Source organism: Monodon monoceros, unplaced genomic scaffold (genome assembly GCF_005190385.1).
Source record: "Monodon monoceros isolate NGI ecotype Baffin Bay Population unplaced genomic scaffold, NGI_Narwhal_1 Super_Scaffold_6, whole genome shotgun sequence".
Lineage (NCBI taxonomy): Eukaryota > Metazoa > Chordata > Mammalia > Artiodactyla > Monodontidae > Monodon > Monodon monoceros.
In genome coordinates this window covers 79,072,744-79,094,598 of record NW_021703783.1, presented here as the reverse complement: position 1 = coordinate 79,094,598, position 21,855 = coordinate 79,072,744, and the positions used below count along the sequence as shown (strand labels likewise).

The following is a 21,855-nucleotide window of genomic DNA, read 5'->3' as shown; positions in this document are numbered from 1 at the left end:
GCTGGGCCAGTGAGCCATGGCCGCTGAGCCTGCGCGTCCGGAGCCTGTGCGCCACAGCGGGAGAGGCCATGGCAGTGAGAGGCCCACGTACCGCAAAAAAAGAAAAAAAAAAAGCAAAACAGAAGTGATATAAATAGGGCTGGAGATGTAGGTAGGGAATTCAGAGGACCTTAGAATTCCTTTGATTTTCTCAAGCTTTAGTTTAGATTAACTTAGACCTGCTTAGAAGCAATTTTGACCCACTTAAGTTTTGAAATCCCTCCTGAGCTAACTTTGTGTCCTAGCATGAGTGACTGATGTCTCCTGAAGCTAATGTCTGAGGCATTGTTTCTCAGAGCAGGTATCTCTGGCCCAGAACAACACATCTATGAATAGTGATTTGACGACCACAGAAGCACCTGCTTGTTAAATCCTCAGAATCCAGAATCTTCCTGTAGCTTTTTTGTTCTCAGTCTCTGCCTGGTGCTCCCTTTTCAACAAAATTTATTGAGCACACCCTGTGCTCTCATAAAGATGATAATTTCTTTCTTCCCTTCCCACCAGTACAAAATACTACAGTTATGTGATTTGGTTTTGTAGGAGAAATGATGTAGGGCTTGGGCAGTCATGGGATGGAAAAGTTTTAAGCACCACTGGGCTAGGGTAAATTTTCATCATTGGTTCTCTAGAGGATTCATATAAGTAATAACTTTTCTTTTCCAAAGCCTTTTAGGATTGGCAGGTCTGTTCAGCATTTATGAGGTTCCTAGCACTAGGACCCTAATTACTTATGCCCAGACATAAATAGAAAAACAAACGATCTGTTTTCTCTGAAGTAGACTTTAGTAAGTTAATTTTCCAAAATGGTGCAGGCAGTGTCTAAAGAAAGTTAGCTAATTAGATACAATCTAGGTGGCTAAAACTCAACAATGACCAAGTTGAAGCATTCATGAAAGCGTAAAAATTATGGAGGAATTGCCTTGAAACACATTGGTACCAGCAAAAAAGTAGTTTCTACTAACATCAAGTTGTTGACCATTTGAAAGTTTCTGCCATAATCATAGCCAGTGATTCCTAAATCTAAAATTCCAAATTTAGATGTACACATCTAAATTTCTAAATCTTTCTCTTGTTCTCCAGACTTACGTATCCAGTTATCTACCAGCATCTTAATTTGGATGTCACACAGACACTTCTAAATCAGCAGGTCCAAAGCCAAACTCATCCTGCCCCTCTGTACCTCCCCCAGTATTCCCTACCCTCACTTGCTCCCGCTATCTACCCACTTGCCCAAACTGGAAATTTAGGATTTATCCTAAATTGCCCCATCTCTTTCTCTATAGTCAGTCAGTAATAACCATATTCATATCTTATCCATCTCTTCCTTTTCTCCCTGAATAATTAAAAAAAGAGTCTTAAAATCTCAGGCCTTCTACTAATTTCTTTTCAAAATATTTATATTTTATTTAATATTTAATATTTTAATATTCAAAATATAAACTCTGTAAGCGTCTTTCTCTAATATGCAAATATCACAGTGTCATGCTGCAAATCAGAACACTTCAACTGTACCCATCACCTATGAGATAAACTTCTCTGTAGCCAATGTAGTCATTATCATCTGGTTCCTGCTCAACTTTCTAGCCTCTTCTACTTTCTGCTATCTTACTTCTCCCATCTGCCACACCTCTCACACCCTGCATGATTCCCATGCCTCCTCCACCTCCACGAGCCTGGGTGACTCTTATCTCTGTTCTGGTAGGCTGAAAAATGACCCCCAAAGACATTGGGTCCCAATTCTTCGAACCTGTAAATGTTACCTTATTTGGAAAAAGGAGTCTTTGTAGATGTAATTAAATTAAGGATCTTGAGATAGGAAGGTTATCCTGGATTATCTGGGTGGGCCCTAAATGCAATCACATATACTCTTTTTTTTTTTTGCGGTACATGGGCCTCCCACCGTTGTGGCCTCTCCCGTTGTGGAGCACAGGCTCCGGACGTGCAGGCTCAGCGGCCATGGCTCACGGGCCCAGCCGCTCCGCGGCATGCGGGATCTTCCCGGACTGGGGCACGAACCCACGTCCCCTGCATCGGCAGGTGGACTCTCAACCACTGCGCCACCAGGGAAGCCCCACATATACTCTTATAAGAGGGAGACAGAGGGAGATTTTACAGATACAGAGAAATTTCAAGATGCTGGCTTTGAAAATTGGAGTGATATGGCCACAAGCCAAGGAATGCTGGCAGTGACCAGAAGCTGGAAGAGGCAAGGGACGAATTCACCCCCAGAGTATGGCCCTGCCCACACCTTGATTTTTGCCCAGTGATAATGATTTCAGTTTTGTGGGCCTCCAAAACTGTAAGAGAATACATTTCTGTTCCTTAAGCCACAAAGCGTTTGGTATTGTTTGTTACAACAGCCATAGGAAACTAACACAACTGTTACTGAGTCCAACCTTATATTGCTTGAGGCACAACAGGCCAATAAATCCAGAGATGAGTTGTTGGGGTAAGGAATAGTGACTTTATTCGGAAAGCCTGTAGACAGAGAAGGTGGTGAACTAGTGTCCCAGAGAACCATCTTACCTGAGTTAGAATTCTCGCTGCTTTTATACTAAAAGGGGAGAGGGTATGGCTGGTTGTTGCAAACTTCTCAGGTGCTGGGATCCTTTGCAGCTGTCCACCTAGGTCTGGTCACAATGTTCCTATAAACCTCCAACAGGACAAATGTTATTCTCTGTTCTGCAACTTTTTATCTCTATATGAGTGGAAAAGTGTTATACCTTTAAAGGTCACAGCCTTGAGAATGGGCTATCTTGTATATTTCAGGCTCCAGGCAACATTTTTTACTAAGGTTCAGAGCCAGCATGACTAAGCACAGGCAACAGAGCACAAGGGTTAGAGCTAAAGGAATAGATTCAGTATGGAGTCAGCTTTGTTCTTCCCTGTTACACACAACTTCTATTCCTGTTATTTCCATGAATTCTTACTGCTCTAATACATTATTTACCCTCAACCTGGAATGCCTCTTCTCTGTCTCTTTGTTTGAAAAATTCCTGTTTATTTTTAGTGCATACTCTGTGAAGTCTTTCCAACTCTCTCTGGTAAGTCAGCACTCTTTCCCATTGTGCCTGTTTGTTTGTTTGTTTTGTTGTTGCTTTTTAATATTCCTACATTTATTGCAGGAGTATAAGAGATAGTATAACTACCTCAATGGTTAGGGATACTGGCCACTTGATTCAGTTAGAGATGGTTTGAGTAACTTTGTGCAGGTTATGTCTCTAAGCTTGTTTCTTTTTTTATGAAATGGGAATAATGGTACCAACCTTGTACGTTTGTTATGAGGATTGAATGAGATAATCTATGTAAATATGATATCTGGTAAATAGCATGTGCTCAATAAATGTTAGCTGCCCATAGAGAACTGTATTTTAATTGTTTTCATTATTGTCTCTTAACTGGAGTATGAGCTCTTTGAAGGAACGGAGAATTATTTTTATGCCAAGTGCCTGGCTAGTAGTTTGATTAGTATTTAATGGATAAATAAATAAAATGTATCTTTTACCATAGGGCTTACTATTAAATCATTATTCTCTTACCTGGAACTCTCAAAATGCCTAATCTGGTTTTCCTTCATCCTCCAAAAATGTGACATTATATTTTTATCTGTAGAATTTGACAGCATATTAGCTCTCATCTCTATAATGGAGTTCTTACGGCTTTAAGACTCAGATTGTAATTCCCTACCTCTTGGTAGGGCCTTTAAAAACCAACTTTGTACATAATTCAAGAGATCCACATTTCCTTGCCCCTATTTTACTTTATACTGAGTTCAGAGGTAGGCTGGCTGAGGAACTTAAAAGAAAAAGCAGGGCTTCCCTGGTGGCACAGTGGTTGAGAGTCCGCCTGCCGATGCAGGGGACGCGGGTTCGTGCCCCGGTCCGGGAAGATCCCATATGCCGCGGAGCGGCTAGGCCCGTGAGCCATGGCCGCTGAGCCTGCGCGTCCGGAGCCTGTGCTTCGCAACGGGAGAGGCCACAGCAATGAGAGGCCCACATACGGCAAAAAAAAAAAAAAAGAAAAAGCAATTTAACATTTAGCTAAAGAAAACTTATTCATGTGTGCAGCTCATTTGTATGGCTTTGCAATCATAGAAGCCAAGAAGTACAGAACTATTCAGTTTTGTTTAACAGGAGTATTCAGGATTGCTGATTGCTGGAGATGCTATCATCTGCCTCTGTCCACTTTATAGGACCCATTTGACATTTTTAAAAGTCTGTCAAAAATGATTGGTATCATTCATCAGAAAAATCTATTATTGTTGAAATCATCTTTGTGGAAATTCTCTTAAAATAATAATGGACATTTTTCCCTGAGGAAGCTTAAATGCAGAGTTACTTTGTACTCCATACTATTGTAAATGCCTTTCAAAAAAAATGAAGTAGAGAGAATGTCTTACATGATTGCATTAAAGATCAGAAGTATGTAGAAGAGGGCTTCCCTGGTGGTGCAGTGGTTGAGAGTCTGCCTGCTGATGCAGGGGACGCGGGTTTGTGCCCTGGTCCGGGAGGATCCCATGTGCCGCGGAGCGGCTGGGCCCGTGGGCCATGGCCGCTGGGCCTACGCATCCGGAGCCTGTGCTCCGCAACGGGAGAGGCCACAGCAGTGAGAGGCCCGCGTACCGAAAAAAAAAAAAGAGAGGTATGTAGAAGAAATACTTGACAGGCCAATGACTTGAATATAATCTCGGGATTTGTTTAGTTGAGTCTTCACAAAACTCTTCATTCCTAAGGGAGTATGTTCAAATTTCCTAAAACTATTTAGTAAAAGATATGATGTAATGGTGTGTGTTCATGTAATATACTATGGTGTAATTATCTTTTTATCTCTCTCTCTTTCTCTATAACATTAAATACTTTGCAGTGATTATGTGTTACTCATATAACCTACTACCTAGCTACTATCTGACATATACCTACTACCTAGCAGACTGCCTGGCACATTGTTAGTCATTAGGCGAATGCAATAAAAAAGACAGATAATACTAATTGTTGGCAAGGATGTGGAGAAACAAGCCCTTATGCACTATTGATAGGAATTTAAGATTGCACACTTACTTTGGTGAAATAGTTTTGTGGTTTCTTAAGCAGTTAAACATAATTTTATCATATGACCCAGCAATTCTACTCCTGGGAATCTGTCCAAGAGGAATGATTCTGTTCTTTGCTCATCAGTGGCCTCTCTTGGTCTCCTTCCTTGTCTCCCACTCTAATCCCAACAACATAGATGCTTCCTTACTTCTCTTTTTTTTTGTTCTGTCCTAGGTCAAAGTAATCTAGCTAAATTAAAGATCTACATGGGTAAAGTCCAAAAGCATGAGGAGGTAGAGGTATTTTTATATATAGTAATAACTGATTTGGTAATAAATATCCACAAGAAAATTGGTAATCTTGAGAAAAAATCTAATGTACATTTTTGGGCTAGATATAGGTTCATTTTTTGGTCTCACAATTATGGAATCACAGAATTTTACAGGTAAATCATATTTTAGGGATTAAAATTACATGAAATAAATATTAAAGCTACTGTACTGGGATGAATAGTGTCCCCCTCCTGAAAATTTGTGTCTCCTGAACCTTCAGAATGTGACTTATTTGGAAATATGCTCTTTGCAGATAATAATTAGTGAATACAGGGTCATGCTGGAGTAGGATGGATCTTAAATCCAATAAGACTTGTGTCTTTATAATAAGAGGCGCGAACACAGAGAGATACACAGATGAAAAAGGGCCATGTGATGATGGAGGCAGAGATTGGGGTAATGCAGGTGTAAGCCAAGGAATAACGGGGATTGCTGGTATCATGAGAAGGAAGAAGCAAGGAAGAACTTTTCTCTAAAGCTTTTAAAGGAAGCATGATCCTGCTGACATCTTGACGTCAGACTTCTAATCTCCAGAACTGTGAGAGAATAAATTTCTGTTGTTTTTTTTCAATTTTTTGCTGATTTTACTAAGCTGTGGTACTTTGTTATGGTAGTGCTAGGCAGCCAATACACCTACATATATTGAAAATAACAACATACATGTTTATTCATATCCAGGAGTTGATTAAGTGATTTGTTTTGGCAAGGAAGTTTTTGGCTTTAAAATCATTTCATAGCTAAACCTGGAGCCCAGCAACTCATATTTCAGAGATGCCATGCATCTATTTAAACTGATGTCAAACATTTGCCAAAGAGTCAAACTGTGTTGACTGTAGACACTTGGAAAAATTTAAGTAATTTAGAAAGTTGATGAGTAAATTCTCTACAGTTAATTCAGTTTTAGAATGGAAGGATTCTATGACTTTCAACAACACAAAAAAGATGTATGCCATGTATTTTGTGCAAAGCATGTGTGTTTTATCTTAAATTGTTTTAATTTTAAGTTGTTAAAAGGTGTCATATGGGGACATTTTTAAATCCAGGTAGATTTACTTGAAACCTTTTCCTTTGATATGAGTTAATGTGTGGGATCATACAGTTAAAGGAATGATCTCGGAATGCTTAGCTAGGCTGTGGCAATGCTAGTTTGTTAAATTGAACATCCTTAGTTTTGTATTTTCTAAAACCACTTGATACATGATACTATTGATAGACTTTCTCATTTTCTAAAAAATACATTTTGCATATTTCAGTATTTATTTATTTATTTTTGGCTGCGTTGTGTCTTCGTTGCTGCGTGCGGGCTTTCTCTAGTTGTGGTGAGCAAGGGCTACTCTTCCTTGTGGTACATGGGCTTCTCATAGCAGTGGCTTCTCTTGTTGCAGAGCATGGGCTCCAGGCATGTGGACGTCAGTAGTTGTGGCACTTGGGCTTGGTAGTTGTGGCTCACAGGTTCTAGAGCTCAGGCTCAGTAGTTGTGGCACATGGGCTTAGTTGCTCCGCGGCATGTGGGATCTTCCTGGATCAGGGCTCAAACCTGTGTCCCCTGCATTCGCAGGTGGATTCTTAACCACTGTGCCACCAGGGAAGTCCGTATTTCAGTATTTAAAACGAGATATTCATCTCATTAATTTTTACTTTTTGCTGGGAAAAGAATATAAAATACACCAGCAATTATACTATTTATCACATAATTTGCTGATGATACCAGAGCAGATGCTCATTAGAGTTCTTCAACCTAGTCATACCTATTGCAATAGGGAACAAACTTGTTAAGGTCCTTCTAACTGTATGTCCTGTGTTGTGCTGGCAACTGTAACACAACAGTTTGGGACCTCTTAACTTAAAATATTTCCAACAAAGCCAAATATTGTCAAGAATCAAGTTTCAGCTTATGAAGTCCTTCCGTTTGGATCTCATGTAGTTGTTGTCTCATTTAATTCTCGTATGACCATATGAGTTACGTATTAATGTCTATTTCACAGTTGAGTAAATCTGAGGCTAATTGTTGTTATGTGACTTCCCCAAGTGGTAGAGCTCTTATTTGAGCCCTAGTTTGCACCAAAATCTATATGCTCTTTCAGGAATAACATATTGCTTTACCTTGTTTGGATTGAGTTTTAAAGCTTGTTTAAATTTATCAGACTTTATGCAAAAGATTAGAATTTGAATCCCGACTCTTCTATTTATTAACTATGTAACATTAAGCCAGTTCTCTTAACCTCAGCTTTATCTGTAGTAATCATAGCTAACTTCATCGTTCGTTGTGTGCCACTTGTTCTAAGCACTTCACAGTTGAAGTGATTCATTTAATCTTTATAACAACCCTATGAGGCAGATAAATGCCCCTAATTTACACATGGGGAAAATGAGATTCAGAGTGTTTAAATAACTTGCCCAAAGTCACAAACTACTCAGTGACAGAGCATGGACTTTACCATCAAAGCCTGTGTGCTGTGCTGCCTCTCTGTGAAGACAGAGATGAATAACACTCATCATGCAGCCTGGTTGTTAGCATAAATGGTGATGTGTATATAAGCATTTTGTAAACCAGAAAGGACTAAGGAAAGGTTAGTCATTATGAATGAAAACACTTTTCTTTAATTGTGGGGAAATGTCAGGGTAGGCAGTTTCCTTATAATAAATTTCTATGGAATTTAAATGCTATTGTCACATCCTAATCCTACTGATAAATTTCTTGAAATATTCTTTGAAGCAAGATGTGCATTTTGCCTCATTTAACAAATGAAACTAAGTGTAAATGTTGTCTCCTACTAGTTTAGCAATTCATGTTTTATAATTACTTCTTGATCGCTTGAATTGCTTTAACTAAGGATCATTTGTTGAAGTCAATTAGTGTTTTCTTTTATTAATATGCTAGTATTTGCATGAGAAGAATTCTTAAATATTTTATTTGCTATAGTGTGGTATTTATTGCAGAGAACATCTGTTCCTTTTTGATGCCTAACCATTTCACTAATGAGATGATTTTAGGTATTCTTCATAAATTATCTTATTGGGTGTCTGAATTTCAAACATTTTTCAATAAGACACTGAAATTCTAATTGCAAAATTCTGGGTTCAGTTATCTATATTTGGTCTCTGACAACCAAGGTTAATATTTTCTTTGATAACTGTAATGCCACTTCACTTGATGAGGACTTTCATAGTCTACCTCCCTTTTCTTCTTCATCATCATCTTAATTTTCCTCTTCTTTTTTTCTTCTCTTCTTCCTGTCCCCCTCCATGTCTTCTTCTGTGGTTCAACCTTTTGATAGCCTGTATTACAAAATCTCCTCTCTAATTTCTGGCCAAGGATAAAAAGAAAAATAAAATTCTTTTCACTTTTTTTCCATTTCCAATCTTTCTTCAGATGTTAGGTCAGATACCTTCTTCGAGTTCTGGGGTAAATAACAGAATGAAATTCCCTCACCACCCAGTAGTGAATTAATGGTCAGGCTCCTTCCACTTGGTGCTTTGTCATGACAGGACCATTCACTTCGAAGTGTTAATACTTTAGATATCATATTCACATGTTTCTAGTTGTCATTATGTAGATTGTTTCCTTGATTTAGATAATTCACCAAGATGGTTCTGATCATACAGTTTTGTTAAAATGAACAGAGCTGAAACCTCTCAAAAAGGAAAAAATCTTTCTCATAATAATAAAGCCACCATGATATTACTAAGAACAGAGGAGAGTCTTAAAGTATAATATCGTGCTCTCCTTATTCACACAGGTTCTTTGGAAATGTGAACCCATTTTTCAGTCCATTTGAGTGTTATTTTAAATAGTTGTACACATTATTTGCTCTATTTATGAAATGTCATCATAGATATGAGGGTCTATATTCCAGTTGTGTGGGCGAGCAAGACTCACTGGCTTTGACTAGGACTGCATCGTGCCTCCTTCTCCCTGACAACCACCATCACATTTGTGCCACCCTTTAGATCTGGGCCTTGAATGGTGAAGCTGAGAAGTATTCCTCACCCTTGAGAATGGAAAGAACAATGTTAAAAGGGACCAAAGTAGCAATTCTAAATGTTTTGGGGTAGGGCACTTCTATTCCCTTAAGAATTTTCCACACTGTGGGAAAAATAACTACTCCTAGAAGCTACTTGTTGTTGGATTGATGAATAATTTTAAATGTTGTGCTGCAGTATGAAAGGAAGGTTCACCAAAAACAGATTTTGTTTATAAGAATAGATTATTATTTTAACCAACACAGAGTGTATGAAAATAACACTTGTTATGTGTCTGAAAACTGTAGTCTTGGTTACTTTGACCATAAGAATATATTTTCTCTCCTCTTTATCCTGGAAAGAAATCAAAACATCTGTTTCTGAGATTTTAGGACAATAAATGGCATTAGTTTTTGTTCCAATTCAAGTATAAAGTATTTATATCAAGTGAGATAATTTCTTCAGCAAAGATGTATCTAAAAGGAATTTTAATAATTCTCTTTGATTCCTCTGGGACTAGTTCTGCAAAGTTATTGGAACAATAACTAGCCATCAAATAATAAGATCAGAATTATAGGTTTTATGGGTTTGATTACTGTTTATATCCATATATATAAATTATTTAACCAGCTTTTAAATACATATTGGGTACACGGCACAGCACCAGTGCTATGGAAGATACAAAATAAAAGAAAGGAAAAAATTATAATTGACCTGAAAGGCCTTGAACTCTAAGGAAATACAAGATATTTCTAGAGTAGAACATTGAATTTACAATAATCTGTTCAGTTTGTATGTTAAGTGCAAAGACAATTCAAAGTAAGAAAATAAACATTTAGAGTCAGGGTGATCTCCAAAAAATCAGAGATTTTAAAACTGTTTTATTCAGAATATTGTTTCTCTGATTACCACAAAAATACATGTTCATTGAAGAAAATTTGAAAAAGAAATTGCCTGTTAACACCCTGAAATAAATATTGTTTGCTTCAGTGAATTCAGCTAACACTTTCTCTTTTACCTGTAGCTATTTTCTACCTGGAACATTCTTCCCAACCCTCTTCATCTGGCTAATTCTTGCTCATCCTTCAGGGCCTTATTTTAAATGGCACTTGCCCTCAAAAAAGTTTTCACACCTCCTACATTAGGTCCTCTGCTGATATGCTCCTATTTAATCTCTGGGCTTCCTCTACATTCATGTAATATTTATGATTCTGGACTCTGTGGATGCTGGGAATACAGTGACAAACATGATAGACAGGATCTCTATCATCATTGAGTTGGCAATTGTAATGGAGACAGATAAGAAAGAAACAAACAAGAAATGAATATATACATAAATTTTGTTGTAATTACATATAAATGTATATTCCTTACTAGACCACCAGCTCCATAAGGTGAAGACCATGCTTATTTTGTTTAGAGAAGTTATATAGTAAATACACGTGTATGTGTGTTTTAAATGAATGGACACTGAAGGCATGAACAAATAAGTTAACCTTTTTGTGCATTTTCTCATATTAATTCATGTACATAAATGTATGGTCAGGCCACCCAGGATGGCTGTTCTCTTGTTCTCTGTACATCCCCTGCTCAACCAATCCCTGCCTCACCTACACCCTACTCGCATGACTGACCTTCCTACATACTTGCCCCAGGCCCCAACTAATGATTGTTCTAGCTTTAGATCAGAACTCTCCACTCTGCTTAAAGGGGCATGCCCCTCTGCTGGTTTCCCTGGTAACTGATGAGCCAACCTGAAGTCAATTCCCCCGTAACTTGTAACCTCCCCCTGCCCCTGTGAGCGAAGACTGCCGCCATGTCCTGCCAGCCATGTGCCACACATAGTGGGGTGTTGCTCCAGGACCTTGCTTCAGATATGTAAGCTCCCCATCCATTAAACCCTTATGTCTCTGTTGCCGACTCTGGACTCTTTCTTCGGTCTTGAAGCTGGGCAAGTACAGGCCTTCCAGGCCTGCATGGTTAGCCCAATAATAAAATACAATTTTCATATATACTCAAAATTGGAATCTTTCTATGAATACATAGTATACTTTTTCCATTTAACATTATGTCCTATGTGATTAAATGTTTTAATCGTTGTATAATATTTAACTATAAGAATGTACTAGAATGATTTTTAATCATCACCTGTTGAGATTCTTATTTTCACTCTTTTCCTGACTCAGAACTACACATTCATTTAGATTGTTGCCAGTAGTTTACTGTTATGAATTATGTTCTGATGAATACCTTTATGCATAAATCCTGTATCTTTGATTATATTTACTTGGAAATATTGAATCACTGGACAGAGGTTATTATCTTTTTAAGGCTTTTATATAGATTGCCCAATTGTATTCCAGAAAGGTAAGTTATAGTTTATTAAGGGACAATTTAGATAATTTCATTAGGTTTTTTCTTTTGTTGGCTTTTTTTAATCCAATAGCATTTCAATGAAGAGACTATGTAATGTATGCTTGGATTGTTTTATTTTTCTTCCCCCTTACTCAACACTTTCCAGCAGTGTTTCAACTTCTCCTATCTTTTGAGGTTAGCAATATGATTAAAATGATCTTTTAATATTCAAAATATTAATTTTGTTGTAAGATTTTTTTCTTTGTTTTTTTAAATTAATTTTTATTGGAATTTCTTTAGGTTTTGAAACTAGCAATGGATATGATGTAATCAAAAGGAGGCTGGCAGGTGCAAGGACACTGAACCGAGAAGTATCAACAATTAATTGTATCAACTAGAAATGCTTGTGTTATATTGTGGAGTGAAGAGGGATAGGCTTGGAACTCTTGGGACAAGTGAATGCTAGATGAGAGAATTTCAGTTTTTTAAAATAGATGTTTGGAAGCCACTGTAAGATTTTGAGAAGGAGAGGGATAAAACTGTTTCTGGAGGTAAACATGTCTTTACTTAGATTAGTAACTTGGTGACTTTAAGCAATTGAATTTACTACTTAAATTTCAGCTGTGTTTCACTCACTTTCCAAAGGGCTTAGGGAATCCAGATACCTTTCTGTTCTCTGTCGCATACCACTACAACTGTGGGAGATTTGTGGGAGGCTATTTCAAGTCTTCTCTACTCAGATACTTCTCTGAACCATTTTTAACCCACTGCATGGGCACACCATGTTGGACATAGCATTCCTCCCTCTTCCTCCCTTCCTTCCTCCTCCCCTCCCTTCCTTTCTCCCTCCCTCCCTTCCTTCCACTTATATTTATTAACAACATGCATGATTCTATGAAAAGCCAGCTTAAAACCTGGTCATTCTGACTCTCAAGAGCAGTGTGTTCTGAGGACAGCTGCCTGTAGCTCTCTCTTGAACTCCACTGGTGTGTACACCTTGATGATGTTGTGGTACTGGCCTTCTGGCACCATGTGATCTGGCCCTTCCCCCTCAAAGGGGAATAGACTGGGGTCCCATTTGATGGCATCTGCATGTAGCTCCCTGGGATGCAAGTTGCAACTCCTGCAGAGCTTCCTGCTGGGGCCAAACATGGACCTGATGACATCCCTCTCCATCTTATGCTCTCACTGCTTATACAGGGAATACTTCTTCAGAAGCTGAGCTCTCATCTCATCTCTTCCAAGAGGAGTTCCACCTGAGGCTGCTGTTTTGCTTTATCCAAGAACTCACAGGGCTAATAAAATCCTCAAAGGGAATTAGCTCCTGGCTAGGCTTTCCTCTTTTTCAAATGTTCCTTTGCTGCTTGGTCTTTTTAAAGATTTAACTACCTCTCTCACAGAGGTTCTGCTGTCATGGGAACAAGTTCCCAGAAGGTCAGCAATGAAGCTTTCTGGGAGGTGTCTCTAATCTATGTCTACCAAATTCCCAAAGTGGCCATGGCCTTTAGGCTGCTTCCAGGCACACACCCTTTTGCAGTCAGGGCCCATGTGCCCCACACAGAGATCCAGACATAGCATTTCTTTAAAGAGAGTTTAGAATGTCTCTTGTTTGTGCCAGGGAAAATGAGGAATAAATTTCACTGACTAGAGATTCCCCTAATCTTATCGGGAAATGGAAGGTATCATAATTGAGGAGGAGTGGAAACATTCATTTTCCAAATATTTCCAAATATTTCCAAAATGTTGTCTCTGTTACATTATTATTAGATGTGGCATTTAAGAAAGTTTATCATGGCACTAAACTCGAGGTGAGCTGAGCGTGAAGACAGCCTGGAAGCAGGTCATATACTCTGTGCTTACCTCCAGGAAACCATTTAATTAGAGTATGATATGCTGCCCCGTAAGAAAGTTCTAGAAAATTCAATATAATTTGTAATTTCTCTGGGGAAAATCCTCAGAATATAATTTTTTTTTACTGAGAGTGCACCTGAAGTATTATCTTTATGTATAAAAGATTAAATTTTTTTCTCTAAACACAAATTTCTGGCAGCACTCTATTCATCATAAACTTTCTCCCAGAGTTCAAAAATCCTTTTAGAAAGAGGGGAGAAAATGAATATTTTTCCTCTGTAGACTGTAAATGAACTTTTGGTGTAAGTCATGTGGCTCTATATCGAATAACCAGGCAGTTTATTAATTCTCAGGGGTATTTAGCTCAAAGCATTTTTAGGTGCATTGTAATTTGTCTTGAAGACTCAGTAGTGGTGTTGTACTGTTCTTTTTTCTATTTCCAGAGCTGAAACTTCAGATACTTGTTCTTTTCTATTAACTTTGCATTGTTTCATTATATTTACCCTTAATATTTCAAGATTTTCTTCACAGTAGAAAGGATAGGCAGTACATTATAATATCTAACCCAGTGTGACTTGTACACTTATGCTGAAGATCTATTTAGTTCTCATCACTCCCTCTCCTCCTTTGGTGCCTACATTAATCTTTTGGTTCTTTCCTTTACTGCTTGACTGGATGACTTCTCTTTATCCTTTCAGTCCCTGAATGTTGATATTCACCACAATTGTATACCATGGATTCAACTATTTTCTACCTAAATATTTTTCCTGAGCTACAGATCCATTTAAAACTACTTATTGTATCAGCATCTTGGTCTGAATGCATCAGAAGTGCCTCATGTTGCAACATATCCAAATGTGAAAGTTCTTATATTTTCCTCTAAATTGCCTTGAAGCATCGTCATCCACCCTTAAGAAGCTGGAACATTTAGCATTTTCTGTGATCTGCTCTTTTCATTGCCATTGCACTAATTTAGGACTCATTTTCTCTTTACTGAGGTCACAAATAAAGTTAGAAAAGATCTTATTATAATACACAAGTTTGATTCACTAAAACAAAAAAATAAAGTCTGAACACTATAAAAAGGTTAGAGATGACATATTATACATCTTAATGAGCAATGATGAGCATTGTAAAATTATTCCATTTGTAATCACTTGATCATTAGAAACATCTTAGACTTTCTATTTCCCTCAGTTTCAGTGTCATGGCTGTACATTGATTTGCTTTTTCCTAGATATATTCATACTGAGAGGTCTTTTTCAGTATGTGCTCCTGTGTCAGATTCTGATGTTACGACATGTGATTATTGATTTCTACCACCTCAGTGTCAATGTGATTCTCGTGAAATGATCTTACAGTATATTGGAAGCATACTCTATGTATGTACCAGCAACCTCTCTTCTTATAATACAAAAGGTAGTAAGATCTGATGCAATAGCTTCTTTACCTGCTCTGCTTTTGTTTTATCTCCTTTTTGTATTGCTAGGTAAAATATCTAGGTAGAAAAATCTAGATATCCTTTTCGTATTGCTGTCCCTTGCTCCTACTTTTTCTAATTATTCTCATCAGTAAAAACTTAGAGTACAATCAACATCCTTTTAGTAGCAAAAAGGATATATATAATACATTTTAATACAATGGATTTTTACATAAAAGGATTTGAATTTGGGAATGCATTACTGTATTTCATAGGGCTTTGTGTTGTTAACCCAATTTTCATATGCTTATGCTCATGACATTATAAAATTAAGGTGCTGGTAGCCTTTTCTGGATAAATTGTTAAATGCCTAATTCCTCCGTCTATTCTTTCTGTTTCCTTCCTTTTCTGCCTGCCTTTTTAAATTGTTACTTCTGGCAGGTGCATATTTTCCAAAATGAACACTTGTTGTGAAAAAAAAAAAAAGAGTCTCTGAGTTCTTTAAGAGCAGAAGGATGCACTTCATTTTAGTTTCTTCAGAGAAGGGGATCTCAAGAGGTCAGTGCAAACATTGCCAGGTACATTTTAAATAGTCATATGAGGGAGCAGGTGTGTGCCAGTGTTGCCCTGAAGAAAAGGTATTAGTGATGTATACCTGGATCTATGTCTGTAGTTTGTTTCCTCAACTAAAGTTAAAATACCTGGGATCCCACAATATTTTTGTTGTCTATCCTACCACATGGGGATATAGTATTGTGAAAGGAGATTCATAAGTATTTGTTGATCCATGATCTAACCCTGCCTGGGTGTTTATACAATGCCATGTATGCAGAAGAAACAACTTGGCATTAACTGGGAAAAAAAGCCCAGCATTTATTTGTTGCTTATCTATGATTTACATAATTTTCCAATTTTACTTCACAGTCATTTATTCATGAATAAATGGAGTAATTCTAATGGGGATAAAACAGGACTGATCATAAAATAATGTTAATAATTTATTGGAAATCTAAAGAAGCTAGTTATAATATGTTTCAAATCAGTACCATTCATTATCTTTTAGCCACTGTATTATGTACAGCACCTAGCCCACTGAGAATAGTAAATGTTTATAATTAATTATAGTAATTCCCCTTTCCCATTTTATTCTCAAGGTCTACTTTGAGAAAAGAAATGGCAGTTTATATACTTCCATTTATATTTGTTGTGTCTCTTTAGGTTTTTCATTACTTAGCTCAGATACCAAGAATCAGTTGTTTTGTTTCCTTCTTACAATAAAACAAAAACAAAAACAAAAAAACCTCTTACATTTTGGTTTCAGTGATTAACTTTGGTGTTCCCAGAGTAATGTAATGTATATATAACAAAAGAATTGATGGTATAATCTGGGAGTATACCTATATGTGCTGTGTCTCTTCCTCCATCTTTAAGTCTTAGAGCACTTGGTTCCTGACAAAGCACTATATTTGGTAGTGGTACAAGAAGCATTTCTCATTTCTGGAACTAGATGCGTTCCTGCAAAGCCTTATGTAAAAGTATATGTTAAATATAATAAAGGGGGCTAAATATTTCAGGAAAATGCGGAGTGAAATATTTTGTGAAATACAGCCATCTTCACTTTTATGAAAATAAATAGCAAACATTAATTTTGGTGCCTGACACTTTATTTCTTGTTGTTGTATTGACATGTAGTTTATTTATAATGAAATTCATCTATTATAGTTATACAATTTGTTGAGTTTTGACAAGTGTGTACTATATTGAAACTACCACCACAATCAGGATATAGATTTCCATTATCTGAAAAAGTTCTCTTATGTAAATTTGCAGTCAGTCCCGTCCATACCCAGGCCCCAAGCATTCTTTGATCTGTTTGCTTACTCTATAGTTAATGCATTTTCTAGATGTTCATATTAATACAGTCAAATAGTGTGCATTCTCTTGTGTCTTGGCTTTATTCACTCAGCATGTTTTTGAAATTCATCTGTGTATCAGTTGTTTGTTCTTTTTATTGCTGAGTAGCATTGCTTTTTATGGATATAGGAAAATTTGTTTTTGTGTGGACATAAGTTTTCAACTCCTTAGGTAAATACCAAGGAGCATGATTGCTAGATTATGTGGTAAGGATATATTTAATTTTATAAGAAACCATCCAGTTGTCTTCCAAAGTATCTGTACCATTTTGCATTCCCACCAGCAATGAATGAGAATTCCTGTTGTTTCACATTTTCCCCAGCATTTGATGTCATCAGTCTTCTGGATTTTGGCCATTCTAGTTGGTGTGTAGTGGTATCTCATTTTTAATTTTAATAAAGTCAGCTTATCAATTCTTTTTTTCATGGATTATGCCTTTGGTGTTGTTTCTAAAGAGTCACCACCAAACCTAAGGTCATCTAGATTCTCTCCTATGTTATCTTCAAGGAGTTTTATAGTTTTGCACTTTATATTTAAGTCTATGATCTTTTTTTTTTGATGTGGACCATTTTTAAAGTCTTTATTGAATTTGTTACAATATTGCTTCTGTTTTATGTTTTTTGGTTTTTTGGCCATGAGGCGTGTGGGATCTTAGCTCCCCAACCAGGGATTGAAGCTACACCCCTTGCATTGGAAGGCGAAGTCTTAACCACTGGACCGCCAGGGAAGTCCCATGTGATGTATTTTGAGTTAATTTTTGTGACAAGTCTGTGTCTAGATTCTTTTTTTGTTGTTGTTCATTTGTTTCAGCACCATTTGTGAAGAGACTATCTTTGACCCGTTATATTGCCTTTGCTCCTTTGTCAAGGATCGGTCAACTATATTTATGTGGGTCTATTTCTGGACTCTCTGTTCTGTTACATTGATCTGTTTGTCTGTTCTTTCACCAATGCCATCCTGTCTTGATTACTGTAGATTTATAATAATAATTCTTAATTGCTAATGTAAGTGGTATTGTGTTTTTAATTTCAAACTCCACTGTTCATTGCTGGTATGTTAGGAAAGCAATTAATTTTTGTATATTAACTTTGTATCTTGCAACCTTGCTGTAACCACTTAGTTCCAGGAGTTTTTGGTTGATTCTCTTGGACTTTCTACATAGGCAGTCATGTCATCTGCAAATAAAGACAATTTTAATTCTTCCTTCCCAATCTATATACGTTTCATTTCCTTTTCTCTCCCAGTGGCATTAGGAAGGATTCCAGTACAATGAAAAGTGGGGTATGAGGGTTATTCTTGTCTTGTTCCTTATCTTAGTGGGAAATCTTTTGAGTTTTTCAGCATTAAATGTTTTAGGTATAGGTTTTTTTGTAGTTTTTTTTTTTAATCGATTTGAGGAAGTTTCTCTCTATTCCTAGTTTACTGAGAGCTTTTATCATGAGTGGTTGTGAATTTTGTTAAATACTTTCCTGCATCTATTCACATGATCATGTGATTTTTCTTCTTTAGTCTGTTAGTGTGATGGATTACATTAATTGATTTTCGAATGTTGAACCAACCTTGCGTACCTGGAATAAATCCCACTTGGTTGTAGTATATAATTCTTTTTCATATTGTTGCATTTGATTTTCTAATATTTTGTTGAGGATTTTTGCATCTATGTTCATGAGACTATTGGTCTTAGCTTCTTTCTTTTGCAATATTTTTGTCTGGTTTTGATGTTAGGGCCATGCTGGCCTCAGTGAACGAATTAGACATATTCCCTCTGCTTCTGTCTTCTGAAAGAGATTGTAGAAAATTGGTATAATTTCTTCCTTAAATGTTTGGTGGAATTTACCAATGAACACATCTGGGCCTAGTGCTTTCTGTTTTGGAAGATTATTAATAATTAATTCAATTTCTTAATAGATAAAAGTCTGTTCAGGAAATTTGTGGTATGGACTCTAAAGAGACTAGGAGTGTCTGTTGGAGCCCAGAAGTGGGGGGATGATAAACTTGAGTGTTCCTCTTTAGTTTCTTCAATTGCAGGGAAGGCAGTAGTTTCTGACTCAGGAAAACAATCTCAGCAACATGTGGAATGATATTGAGCTGCTAACGATGATACAGGAAGTGGATACCTAAGTGTTGGTTCAAGAAAAGAACATGGAACTGCTTTATATCAAGTAGATTTACTACCAAACATCTCCTCCGGAAAGTTACTGAAGTGGATGTGGTTGGCGTGTGTCAAGAAGGAAAGTTTCTTTTGGTTGGGGAGTGAAGTGGCAACTTAAAAAACAAACATTACTCACCAACGCTTTTGTTCAGAAAGCTAACGATGAAAATCAGTGTACTTACCGAATCTTATTGGGGAAGATAGTTCAAATGAAGGTAGCTTTTATATGTTGCTTCTTACAAACGATGGATTTTTTTGTATTACAAACCTTCAGCTTGTAAAAATTCAACAAGCGATTGAAAAGGTAGACTTCCATATGGCAAAAAAGTTACAAGGACAAATCAAGTCCAGTTTTATTTCTACTGAAAATTATCATACCCTTGGTTGTCTCAGTCTTGTGGCTGGTGATTTAGCAAGCGAAATCCCTGTGATAATTGGGGGAACCGGTAATTGTGCATTCTCAGAATGGGCACCAGATTCTTCTAGGAAAGGGATGACCTAAGTTAAGAGTGTTATTGATGCAGAGATTATTGAAGGTGCAAAGAAGTTCCAGCTGATGGACAATCTACTTTTTGTTTTTGATACCAATAATGTGCTGAACTTATGGGATATTTACATCCTAACTCCCATATGGAACTGGCCCTCCCTTCACATAGCAGAGTTTCTTCTCACCATAGAAGCAGATTAGCCTTCATCAATCATGTGGCAAGGGGTTACAAATCTCACATTAGTAGCTCTGACAACTACTACTACTAATAAGATGAGAAACCTCATGGTCTATTCATTACCTATGATGGAAATACTGTATTCTTTGGAAGTATCTAGTGTTTCTTCTTTGGTCCAAACAGCAATTAGCACAGATACCATATACCTTCTGAAAGGAATTTGCAAAAATGATCCAAAACTATCTGAAGACTCAGTCTCTGTCTTAGTACTCAGATGTCTTACAGAAGCTTTACCAGAAGACAGACTGAGTTGGTTACTTCACAAACAGATCTGCTGAAGCCGAGAGCTTTGCCATTCAGTTTGGACTAGATGTTGAGCTTGTTTACAAAGTAAAATCAAATGACATATTGGAGAAACTAGCTTTGAGTTCTCTGGACACCAGTGAGCAGGCCAAATGGCAAAAACTTGTAGATGAAGCTAAGGAAAATCTGCATAAAATCCAGGACTATGAATTTGTGGTGAATTACTGCTTGGAGGCTCAATGGATAACCTATGAAACTACCCAGGAAATGCTAATTATGCCAAAACCAGACTTTGGAAGAAAGAAGATAAAACTGTTCCTGTCTATTCTGATGGCTTAAAAGAGGTACTGAGGGCTCATGCAAAGTTGACTACTTTTTATGGAGCATTTGGACAAGAAAAATTCAGTGGTAACTCTTGGATTGAATTTCTGAATAATGAAGATGACCTTAAAGATATTTTTTTACATCGAAGAGAGGGGAACCTTGTTTGTGCACAGTACCTTTGGCTGAGACATCAGGCAAACTTTGAAAGCAGATTTGATGTGAAAACGCTTGAGAACTTGCTCAACTCAATTTCTACACCAGTCTCTTTGCAAAAGCTTTGTCCATGGCTTAAAAATGATGTGATCCCATTTGTGAAAAGGACTGTACCTGAAGGACAGAAAATTCTTGCAAAATGGTTGGAACAAGCAACCAGGGACCTTGAACTAACTGATAAGGCAGAGTGGCCAGAAAATGGGCTTCAACTGGCAGAGGTATTTTTTATAGCAGAAAAACCATATGAGTTAGGATCGGTGACCTCTTGGTGTTGGAGTTCCTTGGATTATCAAAACACAGAGGAAGTATGTCAGTTAAGGACTTTGTTAAATAACCTGCAAGAGTTAATCACACTGCATAGGAAATACAACTGCAATTTGGCCCTCTCTGATTCTGAGAAGGAGGATACAACCACCATTGTATTCCAAATGTTTGATAAAGTGCTGGCCCTCGAGCTTATTCCTTCCATCTTCGAGAAGTTTATAAGTGTTTACATGAGGGAACATGACTTGCAGGAGGAGGAACTGCTCCTTCTGAACATAGAGGATTTATTGACGAGATGTAGCTCAAAGTCACCTCATTCTTTGATACAGCATGGGAAGCAAAAGCTATGGCAGTAATAGGATGTTTATCTGACACAGATGTAAGTGAATAGTGATCATATAGATTTTCCTTTTGAGCATTGCATCCTTTCTTAAAACTTTTTTTTCTGGTCACAAAAGCAACATATATTTGTTAGGGAGAATTTGTGTAATATGAAAAAAGAATAAAAAGAAAATCAAAACAAAACAAAAAGTCTATTCAGGTTGCCTATTTCTTCTTATGTGAGTTTTGGCCACTTGTGTCTTTTAAAGAATTGGTCCCTTTCATCTAGGTTACCAAATTTGTGGGCATAAAGATGTTCGTAGTATTTCTTATTTATCCTTTTAAAGTCCATGGTATTTGTAGTGATGTACCCTCTTCCATATCTGATATTAGTAGGTTTTGTCTTTTTTCCCTTAGTTAACCTGGCCAGGGGCTTACCAGTTTTATTGATTCTTTTTCCCAAAGAACAAGATTTTGATTTTATTGATTTTCTCTACTGGTTTTCTGTTTTAAATTTCATTGATTTTGCTCTATTTTTTAAAAAATATCATTTGGAATTCTACCTTATGGTCTGGTGTTTTATTTTATTTACTTATTTATTTTAAAATTTTTTTATTTATTTATTTGGTTGTGCTGCATCTTAGTTGTGGCAGGCGGGCTCCTTAGTTGCAGGTCTTGGGCTCCTTAGTTGCGGCATGCAGACTCCTTA

At 37.1% G+C, this 21,855-nt stretch overlaps 1 protein-coding gene and 1 pseudogene across 7 annotated transcripts in view; one reads left to right on the top strand and one right to left on the bottom strand.

The window, feature by feature from the left end:
* ANKS1B (ankyrin repeat and sterile alpha motif domain containing 1B) overlaps positions 1–21,855 on the top strand; it is a 1,184,309-nt gene that overhangs the window by 363,879 nt on the left and 798,575 nt on the right. The gene's annotated exons all lie outside the window — the stretch shown is intronic.
* On the bottom strand, positions 12,650–13,218 carry LOC114885398 (annotated as a pseudogene).